General features: G+C 46.9%; 1 protein-coding gene across 2 annotated transcripts in view; it reads left to right on the top strand.

The window, feature by feature from the left end:
• Nucleotides 1-3,637: 3,637 nt before the first annotated feature.
• IL1RAPL2 (interleukin 1 receptor accessory protein like 2) overlaps nt 3,638-15,398 on the top strand; it is a 392,967-nt gene continuing 381,206 nt past the window's right edge. For both annotated transcript variants that reach the window (XM_074834976.1, XM_074834975.1), the window contains exon 1: nt 3,638-3,836. The gene's annotated coding sequence lies outside the window, so the exon portion shown is untranslated. The remainder of the gene's footprint in view (nt 3,837-15,398) is intronic.

The raw sequence follows: 15,398 nt of genomic DNA, 5'->3' as shown, positions 1-15,398 counted from the left end.
GGTTTGCAGCCCTGCAGGTCTGTCATTGTCACCTGGTATTATTATTATTATTATTATCTTACTCCACACTTACACACCTCATCCATCGTCACGCTGGATGCTTGCACCTGGCTGCAACGGGGTTATCTATCAGCTTTGCATCACTGTCTGCTGAAATTAATTTCTGGGAAGGATTGATGGTGTTTTTGGAGAGTTGGCCTTAGCTTTCAGCCTTATTTCCTCTTGCTTATGGTGGTCATTGCAGGGTCTCTTCTGAGCAGAAGCATACACACACCCATGCATAGTTTTCACGTGTGGCCATATTTCTTGAAGATCAGACCTGAATCTGTGCTGCTATATACAAAAGACTAGACATAAAGTCAATAACTGGGACTTTACACAGCTGTAAATTCTCTCATCCTGTCATCTTCCCATTCAGGCAAGAAAGATGTGAGAATCATGTAGATTCAGAAGCAGAGGTTCATGGCAAGACTGGGGGTCTCCTGATCACAGCCACAGACGATGGCCCCTTCTGGAACTCGCTGTGTTAGTGGTAGGGTTTATTAGCACAATTTATGCCCCCCCAATTACCCTATTCATGCTGGAGGCTGCTCAATTCATACCAAGCAAGCTGCTCAGGTGGGAGCTCTTTAATGTCTGCTGTTTAAAGTCAAACCTATCTTATTTGACTGAAGCAGGACAGAGTGTGAGGCACTCAATCGGCAGGTCCATCAGTCCTTGGCAGGCAAGAAAAGAGCAGCTGGGAGGACAGCCTCTGCTGGTGGCAAGTCAGAAGAGGATGTCTGGCCACAATCTAATTGTAAGGGATGCGGGTGAGTCCATGCGTAGAGTGATTAAAATTGATTACGGAAGAGTATCTGGGGGCTCTTCCAAAGCTAACTGAAGTCAGTGGAAAAGAGTCTTTTTCACTCAAGTCTCTGGCATTGAATTAAAACCCTAGAATACCCCATCATGAAATAATTTGGTTAGCAGAAAGAATGGTGAGATTTAACAAATGAAGGATTGAAGAACTAAATAGGATTCGAGGTGACGCTTTCAGTTCCTGGCTCTCCACAGACTTACTGCTTGACATTGCCAAAGTTCATCAGTCTCTCTGGACATCCCTTTCTAGCATGGACAGGTATGACAGTGTGAATAATTTTTCTCTCTCCCATTTTTATCAGTGTCAACTGCATTATTCTCTGTTCTTTCTGTGCGTGTCTACAACACACAGTGCACCTGGGATGTTTTAGCTGGGGTCCCTAGCCTGCTTTATAACACATATTAAAAAAAAAAAAGGTCAGAAACAAAGGCCAAAACAGGTCTCATTATTTCTTTAGTGGTACATCAGAAATTAGCATAAGGCTTGATGCACGGCAAGCTGTTCCTACAGTTCCTCAGAAAGCTGATCTCTTCTGCTCTGTATTCAACTCCATTAATACCACATTCCCCTTTTCATTCCTACAGAGCCTACCTAAAGACTGACAGCTGTATATCATATTACTCTTGTCTGTGAAATGGATTATTTTCCACAATGGGCTGAGATGAGATCAGAATAAGGCAAACAAAATTAGTTTTAAAAAAATTCAGTCAGTGGTATATTCCCCTCTTTTTATGAATAATGTATACATTCATATAGAGTAGCATAATAATTAAGGGTTTTTGAATTATTATAAAATGCTGAAGAATGTCTAATGATACTGCTTTATCTATTCATTTAAAGTTCAGATATAAATCCAAGGTATCATTAAATACAGCTTCACCTAACTGTATATTTCAAAGTCCATGGGATATTTTATTTCTGGGCTTTTAATCTTTTAATTCAGCTAAAAAGTGACTTTAGTAAGTGACTTGATAAATAATTTAAAAAATAGCACTTTTACACTGTAATCATGCCAGGAGAAATGAAAGAGTAGCTGAAGTGTCAGAGGTTATAAATTGCAGCAAAGGTATTAGCATCTTGGTGAAGAAGTCTATGTCACATGGAGAAGCAAGGTCTCCTGGAAACATATTGACTCTTTCTAATTAGTTAGAAGATTTACACAGGCAGTAAAAATGGGCTAGTTTATTGATTTTTGTCACATTCCTGCACTACAATAGTTTTGCTCATTTACTGTATATAAGAATACCTTGCGTGTGCCTGACCCTCCCTACGGCTGGGACTGAGAAAAGTCGCTGCGTTTGATTGTTCTTGGCCTCACCTTGCAGAACAACGCGGCCGTGCGCTGTCCGTCCACAGCACCTCCTCAAGTCAAAAGAGGTTTTAAAGGATGGTTGTACTCAGAGAAATGACTAAAAATGCTGCTATATTTGTTGTCCCTGTATGACATCGAGTTCAGATTTGCTTTGTTTATGGGTAACAAGACAAGGTTTCTAATTGTCAGCTCTGCATATGCGATAAAGATCTGAAAGCAGAGCTGAGTGTTTTCTTGGCTTTGACATCAATAACTGCAAAGATGCTGACACCAACGTGCAGCTGAGGTGGGCCGTGTGTGACTGGGCAGGATCTGGTTCTCGGCTGCCCTGGCCTGAGGGCAGGATGCTGAGGGGACCCAAACCGCTATGGTGAGGTCTCCCGAAGATGTTTTCCTGTGACTGGCTGGACGCTGCTCGCGTGTTTAGGTGATGAGCCTCGGTGCCACGGTGCTCGGTGTTTGCAGCCTCGCAGGGGTCACGTGCAGGAGTGACGATCGCACACCCTGTGACACAACACGAGTCAGTCCAAGCGCTGGCACTGTAAAATCCTGTGGCTTCCATGAGCGTGAAGTGCACTTGCAGAAATTGGGCCCATGATTTTTCTGCCGGTATCGCGGTTGCCTAACAAAACTGGGTCCTCCTATGAATCTGAGCCAAATGCAGAAGGAGATTATATTCTTCATGGAGCTATTCTAAGATATTTAAAAGCGAATAAAAAGCAGCAGAGGGAAACTAAAAATAACACTACCGTGCTGTAGAAAGCATGGATGTGCCATGTCAGAAGCAGAGTTAGGGAGGAGAAACTTAACCTGGTCCAGTTCAAGGCAGTCTGGTTAACTGCTGCTAATGACAGCACGGAAACGTGCAGGGGGTTTGAAAGCGGCTTCTCCTGGTTTAGCGCAAACGCTGCAACCCCCGGCAGCGGGGGTTTTCTCTCCGCTGAAACCGAACTGATGCGAGTTGTGCGGGAGGCCAGAGCAGCGCCCGAGCGGTGCGGGGGGGCGGGCGGCCCCGAGGGGTGCCCACGCGTGGCGGCTGCAGGCGGGCCCTGCCCGGGGCTGGTTCAGTGCCGCCTTTTCTGATCTGAGCCTTGCAAGTCCAGGTTTGACGGCGCCGATTTACCCTTCCTACAGCCCTTTGCCGACGCTTCCTCGGGACGTTTCTGGGACGTTTCTGCCGCTGTGCGCGGCCCTACGGCTCCCTTTCTGGTGCCGGCGGCCCCTTCCCCGTCTGGGCTTGACGGGGCATTAGGGGTGGCCGGTTGCCGCAGCGGGGCCCGGGGCGGGGAGGCCCCGGGGCCCGGCTGGGGGCCGCGGGGCCGGGCAGCGGCGCGGCGCGGCCGCCAGGGGGCGCTGCGGCGTCTCGCTGCGCGGGGCGGGCGGGCGCACCTGCCGCGTGCGGGGCCGACGGCGGCGGCGCGGGGGTAGCGCTGTCCCGCTCCGCTCCGCTCCGCTCCGCTCCCCGCGGCTCGACGGGGGGACAGCGCCCGCTCCTCCGCGGCGGCGGGCAGCCGCGCTCCGCGTAGACGGGCGGCCCGCGCCGCCCCCGGAACGGTACCGGCTGCCGCACGCACGCAGCTGCCGCTGCCTCCGCGGCGGGGGCCCGCCGAGCTCGGACGGGTCCGCGGCGGCATGGAGTCCTAGAGGGGAGCCGCCGAGGAGGTGAGCCCTGCCGCGCAGCGCTTCTCGCGGCGGTTTCTTCTTTTTTTGAAAAATCTTCCCTCAGAAAAAAAAAAAAGTTCGGGTGTAACGAGTGTCCCCTCGGTGCCGCCCCCGCCGGGTGCGGGACGGGGCTGCGGGGCGGCTGCTGCCGCCTCCCTCCCTCAGCCCCGGGAAGGGCGGGGGGAGCCCGGGGCCGCCGCTTTGCCGGGGCGCTCCTGAGGGGCTCCGGGCAGGAACCCCGCTCCGCAGCTGCGGACCGTCCCGTCCCGGGCGGCCGCCCCCCCGCCCTCCGGGGGCCGCCCCGCCGCCGCGCGGGTCGCGCAGCTCCCGGTGCGCCCGCCGGGCTCCTCGGAGAGCGGCTGCTGGGGGCCGGGACGGCGGCCGGGACCGTCCGTTTTGGCGCGGCGGCTCCGCTGTTCCCCGGATCGGGCCCCGCGGCGGTGGAGGCGCCAGAAGTGTTTTTCTCTCGCGAAGGGAGGGCTTGGTTAGCATCGAGGGGCTCTCAGCGCCGCGAACGCGCGTGGGGCTTCCCGGGAAAAGCGGTACTGCCGGGGATTTGAAATAAAACCACGCGAGGACTCGTTTTTTAGGATGCTGCAGCTTGGTGGAACGTGTTGAAAAAGTGCCGGTTCTTCGGAGGCTGCTCTGAGGTTCGGCGATGGTGTCCGGAACGAGGGGCGGCTCAGAACGCTCTCGGTGTCTCCGAAAGTTTTGTGGTAATAAGGCTTCTCTAGGTTCCTTTGGGGTCTGATGGAAACCTGCTAAAGGGCATGAAACCTCTCTCAAGCGGTTGATTAAGCGGCTGTTTTTGAAGAGCCTGACTCTGGATTGCTGTCTCTGCCAAGATTCAAAGAACCTAAAGTTTCTGGTGGAAAATGCTGTAAGCTGCAGTTTCTCAAAGTTACGGTAAGGTCTGTGTGCTTTGGGCAACCTCTGCTCCTGTTGGGCTGACCCCCACGCTTAGGCTTGTACCTATGTGAGGAAAAACCCATCCTGGCAGGAACTGGCACTTTCTCGTGCTCCTTTGCAGTGTTTATACTCTCTTCTTTTTATCCTGATTATTTAAAAAAAATCACACTTGTAGAGTGTGTGTGGGGTTTGCGGCTGTTACGCTATTACTGTCAGGGTGCATCTAGTTTTGAGGGTTTTCTGAGAATTGTTAGAGGTGGGTGCGAGGCGGGGTGAGCTGCTGCCTGCGCAGGAGTGGGGAGGGGTGGTGGGGAAGGGCTGTTTGAGGGTGCCCAGGCGTTGTGTGAGTGTGGCAGCATTCGTGCCCGAGAGGCACTGGCCCCAAACGCTTGCTGTCGGTGCTTAAAAGGGGACTTTATTTCTTAGCAGGGATAACACTGTGCGGCTGCCTGGCGGTCTGTGGTATCTGTCAGATATCTCGGCTGTGAGAGCGGTGACTGCCTGCCCTGCTTCTGTGCAGCACGTGGCAAGGGGCTTCCCTCCCCAGGTAGGAGTGGGCCAGCTTGGAGGAGGAGATGGTGGCTAAGGGCTTTGCTCCTGCCAGACCAGAGGCAGGAGGTGAGCCCGAGGAGGAAGCTGTCTGACAGAGTCTCAAGTTCTTGTTTTGCAGTAGACAAGTGGCTGAGGGGGAGATGGAGCGACAGGCTGGGATTTGGGATTCTGGGCTCCGTAAACCACTGGGGTGTAATGCACGCACAGCCAACGTGAGAAGTGAAGACTTCTGGCTGTTCATCAAGGCACAGGCAGTGCTCTTCAGGATTTGGCAAATCTGTGGTTAAGCCGGGGTTGTAATTAGTGATGTGCAGGATGGCTTTCCAAGAAATTACTAAGGATCGCATCCTGCCGAGGGTGTTTCTCTGTGCATAGGAGACCTCTTACAGCGGGAGGACGGGGCTGTGTTCCGACCTCCCTGCAGAGTGCTTGTGTTGCTAGGCAGCAGCTTGCACCTCCAGCGTGCTCCAGATCCGAGTCTACGAGGGGGGACCTTCCTTTGCTGAACTAGAGCCGGTGACCAGGGATGTCGGAAAGCACGTACCGTGCGTGTGTGGGTGTGCGTGCGCTTCTGGCCTGCTGCTGGGTACCAGGGAGGGGTGGTCAGTTGGGAACGTGCAGGGGCATTAGCTGATAGCAAGACTTCCTTATACTCACCCCCCTGCTTGGGCTGCAGGTGAGCACAGGAGAGAGAGATGAATCTTTGGTTGTTCCATTTGTAAGGCTACAAGAGTTTTCTGCAGACCACCCTTTACTTTCACAGTACCTGGAAGCTCTTAGGAGGTTTGTCTTCAAATTGTTTAGTGATTGATGCTTTAGCAGTAAAATGTAGGGGGGGGGGAGGGAGAGTGGAAGAAGATTTGCTTGCACAAGAGGTAAAAAAAAAGACCAGGTGTGCCACATTAATGCACTTAGCCAACTTTAGTCAATTTTAGTGGATTCACACAATTGCTGGAGCCCCTCTGCATATGTGGCGTCAGCCAGCTTTGTCAGAACTCGCAGAGCAGAGCGATGGAAAGCCTTTTAATTGCCAGGGCTGCCAGTGTAGTGGCTGCACTTTGAAGCAGCGCAGTAGCTGAAGCTGTTGGAAACCAGTGTGGGGCGACTGGCTACTCTCCAAACAGAAGTCAGATCAAAAAAGAGCCTGAGAGGGTCAGGAGGGATTCATAGGCTGGTGGGGAGAAGGTGAGCTCAGCAGAAGGGCTGTTCTTGTGGCACAGTTCACTTCTGATCAGGGAGGGACTGGCGGTGTGGGAGAGGGAAGAGGAGGTTTCCTGGTTTGGTGGAGGTTGGAGGCCTGGGCCTCAGAAGAAGCTGGACTTCACAGCCGTAAGCCCAGAGAAGGCTGCAGAGGAGCGAGGAAGCGGAGACAGGTAGGAGCACGTTTGCTGGGCTCGGGATCTCATGGGTGTTGTGCCTTGCCACCGTACGATAAGCTCGAGCCGTGGAGGGTCTAAGGGTGTGTGTGTCTGGAGGTGTAGGAACTGCCTTCAGTTCCCTGCGGAAGTAACAGGCAGCTTGTGTATGGAGGCAGTATGTGAGGAGCCCAGCAGAGAGGCAGATATGCTGCTGGAGAGCACTGGGGAGGAAATGGGGACACCACGTGAGTCCCATACCCCTTGGGATGCTCTGCCTGCTTGGAGATGGCAGGAGCATCCAGGTGAGGCTCTCTGGCTGGGATGGGTCTGTAAAGGGATTTGGTTTCTTTGCATAGGTAGGGTAATCCATATTCTGACTGTCCGCAACTGTTTCCTGGGGAGAGAAGGGTACGTGTTACAATGATCTGGTTAAAGCTACAGAGAACAGTGTCTTTTATGTGGCATTGGGAAGAGAAAGGCTGTTTGGTTCAAATTTTCTATGTCCTGAGTTGAGATGCACTTGTGGGACCGGAGGTGGAGAAAAAGTCCCAAGGAGCATGTCTGTGCCCTGTGCATCCCTGCTGGCTGGAGGCTGGCGGAGGTGGGAAGCTGCCAGGGACAGCTGGGGCTGGGACTGTTGACCTGTGTGTCTGAGGGAAAGGGCTGAGAATTTGTAGTCACAATAAGAAGTACGAATAAAGCATTTATAATGTATGGACTTTTCTTGTTCTCCAAAACATTTGGGCTCTGAGTAATCTCTCACTTCAAACTAAGGCTCAAGCTGAAAATATCAAGGGATGCTAAATCGTGAACAACTATTAAACAGCCTTAAAGGGCTGTATGGGAAACCATGTCTGCTCTCCGTTTCTAAGCCTTCCTCAAACAATGTGAGTCTGAGCTATTTATCAGGAGGTCTTTAGTGCTGGAAAGGGAAGTGAACATTTAAACTGTATCACAAAATAAGAGGCACTTTAAGAGGCCATTTGCTTTTTGAGGTGTCTAACTAAAAATAAATCTTCCTTTAAACAGCCTTGAAAAGAAGACAAAAAAGGAAGAGATCTTGCCCTTGCTGAAAATAATGAGAATCTTTTTGCTAGCTTTGATGGTCAGGGTTTCCTCCGGCATCTGGTACTTGGCCTAGGTAAGCCCCCCTTGGAATTGGTGGAGGACTGAGGGGTGTGATGTGTTCAGTGGCAAAGCTGGTGGGAGAGAGACTGTGTGTTAGAAACTTCTGCAGGGGTTGTTTGGCTAATCCTTTCCTTTCCAGCCCCTTTGCACCCCAAAAGCACTACAGGAAGAGAGTTCCTTCCACCCCTCTTCCCACTGCTTTATGTAACAGTTAAATTAACAAGGATGTCTGTTTGGCAGAGCAATTCCAGGGCACATAAAATACATAATTTTATTTTGGCCTGCATCAGAGCAGAGCCCCATTGTTTACAAGATTTCCACAAAATATGTGGAAGTGATGTTCTATAAGCAGTTCCTCATCATTCTCAAACTCTGGGGAGTTTGTTTGTTTGCTTACTTAATTAAATTCTTATTTTCACCCAGACAAACCTGGCAAAATGCATATAGGTAAAGGCTAGCCTCTGGTTATGTAAGGGAAAAAAATTCCTCATCAGGAATATGTTGATCACATTAAGGTACTGTGAGATGGTGCCGAGTACAGTGAAAGCAACTTGCCTTTCCTGATGGCAGAGCAGAGTGCCCTGTCTCGGTTCTCTGGAACTGTGTTTTCTAAGTGGAAAACTGGAGGAGTGTTTTATAAGAAGCGTAACAGCTGGTATGTCACCTTTTTCTGTTAATTCTGTCGTCTTTGAGCTTCATGTATTAGTTAGGGAAGCATGTGGCCATGAAGGAGATCAAGGAATGAAATTCTAAGCACATCGCATGCAGAGTTGTGTTCTCTCGCTGCTTGTTTCATTAATGTGCAGGAGTGAATGTGGACTGGGTTTGCCATGAATAGTGCAAATATTGTTATTGTGTAAATATTGCAGAGGTATGAATGTATATGGGAGCAGATATAAAGTCAATACGGCTGGCACTTGTAATGACTGCAGTGCATCTTCTATGTTGTCCTGGAAAGAGAACTGTTTTAAGACGCTGTAAAAGCAGTTTCTCTATAAAAGCAGGGAACGTTTCAGCATGCAGATGGCAGCCCAGTCTAAAATCTAGTTCTGTTTTGTGCTGAGCACCTCTGTAATGAGCCTTGAGGAACGCAAGGGGAATGAGAGAAGCAGTGTGGGGGGGAAGAGGAGGGATATGCTATCTTTCAGGATTGAGACCTCTCTTTGAACTGTCTGTCTCTCCATTTTTAATAGCTTTTCTACAAAAGCTGCTTGGGGAGCAAGGTTGGTATGAGTATGAAAGAAGTAAAGCATCTAATCTTTTGGCTTAATAATGCTCTTGTGTAGGCTGCTGTGAATTGGACAGGCTTCCTTATTGATGTAAGAGCAGCGAGTGAGTTTTGAAATTGGTGTGGGTGAGAATGGACTTTTCTCATCTCTTTTAATCTGAAATGTTTTCCTCTTTGGTGGTTGAGATTCTGTAGAGGAGGCCTGTGATCGCTGGCAAGATCGTCTAAAGCACTTAGGAGAAAAAGGCCACGACCTGAGCAGTGGTGTTAGTGACTGAAGAGCTGGAGTCAGGTGAAGCCATGGGTTTTCCAGAATTTACAGGGTTTAGCAGCAACTCCAAAGCCTAAGAGTTCTTATCAGGAACTTGCTATTTTTTCCCTTGGAGAGCTGAAAAGCAGGGTTCAAAGTCCTTTTTTCCTGAGCAGAGCTTCTCTGCAGCCGAGGGCAGACTGGCTGGGCTGGGTCTGAGAGAGTAGCCTCCGAGTTCATCTCAGCCTAGGAGAAGTCTGCCCTTCTGGAACAGAGCCCAGCAGCCGCCTTGGCCCTGGGAAGCATATGTGGTCATCTGTGGATGGGGCTCCTCTTTCTCCTCGGGTGGCTGTGATTAGTGCTGCAGCTTACTCTGCTTTGGGAACTGTCTTGCTGTAACTGCGTCAGTTCTAGGACTTAGGTTGATTTAAGCTGATTCTTAAAATCACTCCCCTTTCTCCAGTACAAGTGTACATGTTTAGTTTTCCAAGTGTAGGCCATGTTCACATTTTCTTCTCTCCCCCAGCTGGCTTTTCTGTAATCTTTTAAGTACTTCTGCAAAGTGGTAAGAGGCTAAGCCCTGCTCTCTAAACCTAAACTCTCTGGGTCTGACAGTCTTTACACTGCCTACGGTACTTCATGTTGCCTCAAGTACTGTATTGATTAAACCACAATCTGCAGAAGTAAATATATGTAGAATATTAATAGCTCCTACTCTAGGGGAAAAAAAGGCTGTAAATTAATAGATCCATTATTTTGACCTCATAAACCATGAGGGCTTGCAGTACAGCCGTAATCCTTCTCCCACAACACGTATTTCACTTTGAATGTCTATAAAAGGCCTGGACTACTCAAATTTAAAAGCTGTGATACTGGAGAAGCATTTCCATATATCCTGGGATGTGTAGTTAGAATATTGCAAAGTTAAGGCTAGAACAATAGTTCTCTGTAGAATCCAGGGTAGTGCTGAATCAGTACATCATTGATGGTGCAGCTGGGCATGAGGCTTAAAAAATAATAGCTAACTGTCCTGCTCCTTTGTTGTTGTTCTTGTGCCTCCTTACAGTTGTTTTCTGCATTTCCAAGTTCAGGAGTTGCTGCAATAAGGGAGGAGTGTGATTCAGGGATTTAAAATCCAATTTGAAGATATAATGAACTTGAATTCTGTGTGAGTGAGTTGCTTTGGGAATCGAGGTCAGTGTGTGGTGTGAGCTGATAGTACTTGATGTGCTGCTAATCAGTGCTGAGTAGTTCTAGTTCTTTTGGTTCATGAAGCTCTTAAGATGGGCTGCTCAGGTTTTTGTTGAATTTTCTTAGTAGAGATTTAGATGAGTGCCTGTATTGTATGCTCATTGCTAACCCTTCTGGTTGGCATTTTGATTCTGTAGATATTGGAGTCTTTATCTGTATTTGGAATATTTCAGGGGATTTTTCCATTTCCTGCTCTTCATTTTTTGCCATAAACGAGCCCTATTTTAAGCAGCTATTGGATTGGAAAGTTCTTGCAGGAAAAGGTTCTTGTGTTACCGCTTGCAGGTTTTTCTCTCTACAGGGCAAACCAGCAGTTTGCTCATAGTGTTGAGTCTGATTGTTGCTTTAACATGACTAAAATCACTTCTACTCGTGAAATGTATCCAGAAGGGGAGAAGTTATTGTGTAGAGACCATCCACAGTATTTTTCTTTTGTGCCTGCCACTGAAGCCCAATTTTTTTGTTTTGGTGTTATACTATAAGATGCCTTTTGAAGCTCTAAGATACTGCTCTTGGTATCTTCTGTGGTTGCCATTTGGAAGATATTTAACTTTTTAATGGAAGCATTGGAATCTTTCAAGCAAACCTCAGTGTTAACACCTAAGGAATGGTGCTGTTTGTTTCTTCTGAAACAACTCATAAGATTCTGAGTTTACCCCCTTCACATCACAAAAGATCTGTGAGTTTTACAGTTCCTTTTCTTTTGCACCCAGACACTCAGCCTTTGGAGGAATCATTACAGATTGGTGTTGTGACCTTGTCAGGTGCTCAGTGTATTTAGTTGTGTCCCTTTGCTTCCTCAGGACAATACCTTGGTCTTTCCTTGTGTGTTGCTATCATGCAGCTGATACACTATTGAGCCAGTAATAATCCCAGACATTTTAGATGTTGTCTCCTTGTTGCTGGTTACTTTCAGTTAGCACAAGACAAGCACTGTCAGGTTCCCTCCATGCTTACCTCAGTTTTAGATTTCTTGTAGGATTTCAGCTGAACAAGGAGAATTAGCCAGATGTGAATTTAGTTAAGGACCTGAGCCAATGGAGGCTCGAATCCAGTAAGATGCATGCTGGATGCACACTGCCTTGTAGAATTAACATTCATTGTGTATTTAGACAACTTAAGTGGCTGGTTATGATGGTGAAGATGCACAGTGAATTAGGCAAAATGAAATATTCTTAGATGCTCATTGAGCAACAGAGTGAAGAGTGCTGCATGACCCAAGTAGAGCTGAAAATACGTTATTTGAACTAGCACGCATCTCTGATCTTAAATGTTTTTTTGTTTGTGTTTGAAGTATCAACAAAAAGGGACTGGTGCCCGTTATGGATTGCTTCCATCCAGCATATTATATAGACTGAAAATCTTGCAGTAAAAACCAGCTCAAAGGGTGGTGTGTTGGCAGAAGACCTGAGAGAGAGTTCATATTAAAATTCAAAGCCTTAAAAAGTGGAGTGGGGAAATGGTGTGAAAAGAAATGAACAAAGTCACCATCTAGCATACTGTAAAGACAGCAAAAGCATTACCATTGCCATTTCATTCTTTGTGTGTGTGGTGAAAACCGTAATTTATTTCCATGAGATTTCTGAGCAACAAACCTGATGATTTGAGATCACTAAAGAGGTGGGCTGCTGTTTTTAATGAGCACCTTCTGCATTGCAGCTTCTGTGGAGAAACCAGAACCTTATGGTGTGTCAGCAAATCTCAGTCAGTGCACAGACGTGTACCTGAGTGCACACATGTACCACTTTTATTTTCTTGATTTCTCTTAAAAAGGAACACTTGTGTAAACAAAGCTCATGGTAGAAGAGCAAAACTAAATTATAGTTAAATCAGGAACTTGGAAATCTCAGTGCTGGGTTTTGTGGAGAATATTAATGCTCCAGTTTCTTTCTTGTTTCTAAGTGCTTCCTTCTAACCTTGTCACTTGAAATTCTTTTGAGTCTGGGACTCTGTGCGGACTGAAGTTGGTGCTGGAAGGACAGCAAGCAGTATATGAAGAGAATGGGACACAATTTCCCAAGCCCCGTTTTTTGAGGACTCAGAAGAAAGGACTAATGGAGGTGAAGGGCATTAGGCAGCATATGGGAGTCAGGGTTTCTGTTAGAACAGAATTTGTGCTGCATTACAGCCTGGTCCCCTTGTAGTTGCTGCGTGCTTACAGCAAACTGGGAAAACTGCCTGAAGTCTGTGGTCTGTAGCATCAAACAGTGTGAGAAGGGAAGAGGTGGCCTTGTTAGCAGTGGAATGATTGAGAATAAAGTTGTCACACGTTGCTTCTACATTTTTCCTTCTAATGGTAGCAACTGCCCTTTACTTACCTCGATACAAATGCAACCTGGCAGGTCACAGCAAGGGCTAGATTAACTAGTTTAGTGATTCTTTCAGCCTTCTCAACAACACTTTATTCTGTGTCTCTCTTCCCTCCTCTTGGTGATCTTGGGCAAATTAGCTGTAATTGGTATTTCTGTATCCTTATTAAATAAGATGTCTTCTTCACTCTTCTGGGAATGGTCCTAAACTTGGTCCCCCTCTCGTGAGGTGTATCCAGTATACTACTATGATCCTGTTACAGCTGTGAGCCCCTACTCACAGCTGCTTGGAGTTGGCAGCATCAGAGTAAGTAGCTCCTCAGGGAAAAGCTACTTGGTGCCTGTGAAGGGAAAGTTTGTCAAATGACAAAATTGGCCCTGTTTGGAGGAAAATGCCTTGGTAATGGAAAAACGGTATGGAATGTTAACTGATTTATCCCATCTCATATCTCTTCAAGCTAACACAGTTTTATCTGTGTTCTTCATCAGATCATAGACCTACTAGCCCTCTCCCATTCGTTTATTTCCAGAAGCGCTAGCAGGTCTGGCACAGGATTGTCTTGGGTCCCTAGTCCAACCCACTGCTTGATAGGTGAGTGAATGGCCCGGAGGAGGGAGTTGAGGCTGGTCCCATTGGGAGATATGAGGGGAGTCTTGGCAGGCTCAGGCCCAGAAATCTCCTAAGCAAATTTAGAGACTTTGTCCTGGACACATAAAACATTCCCTCTTCTGGCTGCTTGGCCACCTTCTGGGGGAAATACATCTTATACTGTAACTTGTGTTCTTTGTCAAATTGTAGTTTAAAAAAAATTATCTGCGATATGGCTGTTTGAATGGCCTTGTCTATAGCTGTCTACTACTTCAGGACAGTGACCAGCTGACCCACTGGTCACACTGGTGTGACTGATCCTACTTTCTTCTGGTTGGATGTCTAGGATGGTGAAGATGACACCTCAAACTCTGATGTGTATTTTCATGCCAGCTTCAGTGGGGTTGAGTCAGATGTGACAGGCTGAGGCTCTGGGCTAGGCTGTGAATGACTGTGTGGTGAAGTAGTTTCTTGTCCTTTTCCTGCTGTATTTTCCTGATTTTTGTAGGTACAGAGACTGACTGCCTTGGTGAGGCAGGGCTTCAAAAAGCAAAATTCCTATCGATGCTGACAGAACCAAGTTTTTTCCCCTATCTTTAGCATTAATGTTGGCCGGCAGAACTTGCTTTGAATTTTTAAGTGTATTTAATGCAGCATAGCTCATCTAGGGTGGGGATGGAGGGACCCACATGAAAAAAGACCTAGGAGTTACATACTTCAGCTGTAATAACTGAAGGGAGGAAAGTGGAGAAAGTAATTTGCAAAGCTACACTTGAAAATCAGTCTAGCATAACATCATCATTACAATTATCTGTCAAAAGATTTAGTTCAATTACTTTTCTTTAAGCTCTCTTGTCAAGATGGCCTTGCTTGTTTCAGGATTTGGGTACTCCAAGGAGAGGTTAAGGAAGAGTGAATACTAATTCTGCCATTAACCACTGTCAGACAGCCTTCAGCAATGTATTATTCCTTGAAAACTCCTTTAGCACTTTTACTGTGGGGAATCAATAGGCATAAAGTGCCCATGGGAACATAGAATTCGGGGTGGGGGGAGATCCAGTGCCTATTTATAGCTCGCAGTTCGGTAAGGTGAGAGGGGGAAGACTTCAATTGTAAGTGGTAATTTTGAAATAATTGAATAGCAGCATAATTGCCATCATGTAAAAGATTATACAGGGTTCCTTACATTTTCTTCACACAACAGTGGGCTGGTAGTAAAATTACAAGGGAAGAATATTTGATGTAATAAACTCAATTTAAACTGAATAATTTTCAGTGAACACAGGACATTGCACCCTCTTGCTGGTTTATCACGTTGAGCAAATGTTCAGAGCTGCAGGGGTCTGGGCTGGTCCCAGAGTTGAGGGTGCCTCTGAGCGGGCTGGGTGGACAGATGTGGTACAGCGTTTAAGGAATGATTCTGTTTCGTTGGCCTTTGTTTTAGCAACTAATGCAGGTAGTTTTGTGCATTTCTGTTTAAAAGAAACTGCTATAAAATGTTTGCTGAATCTTTTGGCACAAAGAATAATTTCATAGTGGTTTAGATGACTGCCCTCCTTTATCTGAGAATAAGGGTCCTGATCTAAAGTCTGTATATGATATGGAGATGAATTCCTGGAGTCTAAATATATCAAGCCACTTAAAGGCCTGTGACTTCAAGCTAAGCATATGTTTGAGCACTCTAGCTTATAATTAAGTGTTTCTCTCTCATTGAGAGAGAGAGAGATAGATATATATATATAGAGAGACAGGCTTTATGGAGTTCAGATTTGTTCTACCTGTTTTTAAGTGTAGATAAGGAGCCTCAGTTTGCTCTTGGTATGTTTTCTTGAGTGACCTCGTACTTGTAAATGAAAACAGTATTAGTTCCAGTAATTACACAAAATTAAAAAGACAATTTTAAAGTAGACTTTTTTCTTTTTTTTAAAGTACATAATCTAAAGTAGGTAGTAAAGTTCACAGGATAGACTAATTTTATCTTTTTAATA

The sequence above is a fragment of the Strix aluco genome, chromosome 10 (assembly GCF_031877795.1).
Source record: "Strix aluco isolate bStrAlu1 chromosome 10, bStrAlu1.hap1, whole genome shotgun sequence".
Lineage (NCBI taxonomy): Eukaryota > Metazoa > Chordata > Aves > Strigiformes > Strigidae > Strix > Strix aluco.
Note: the sequence above shows the minus strand (reverse complement) of the source record. Positions and strands in the feature narration are given on the sequence as shown.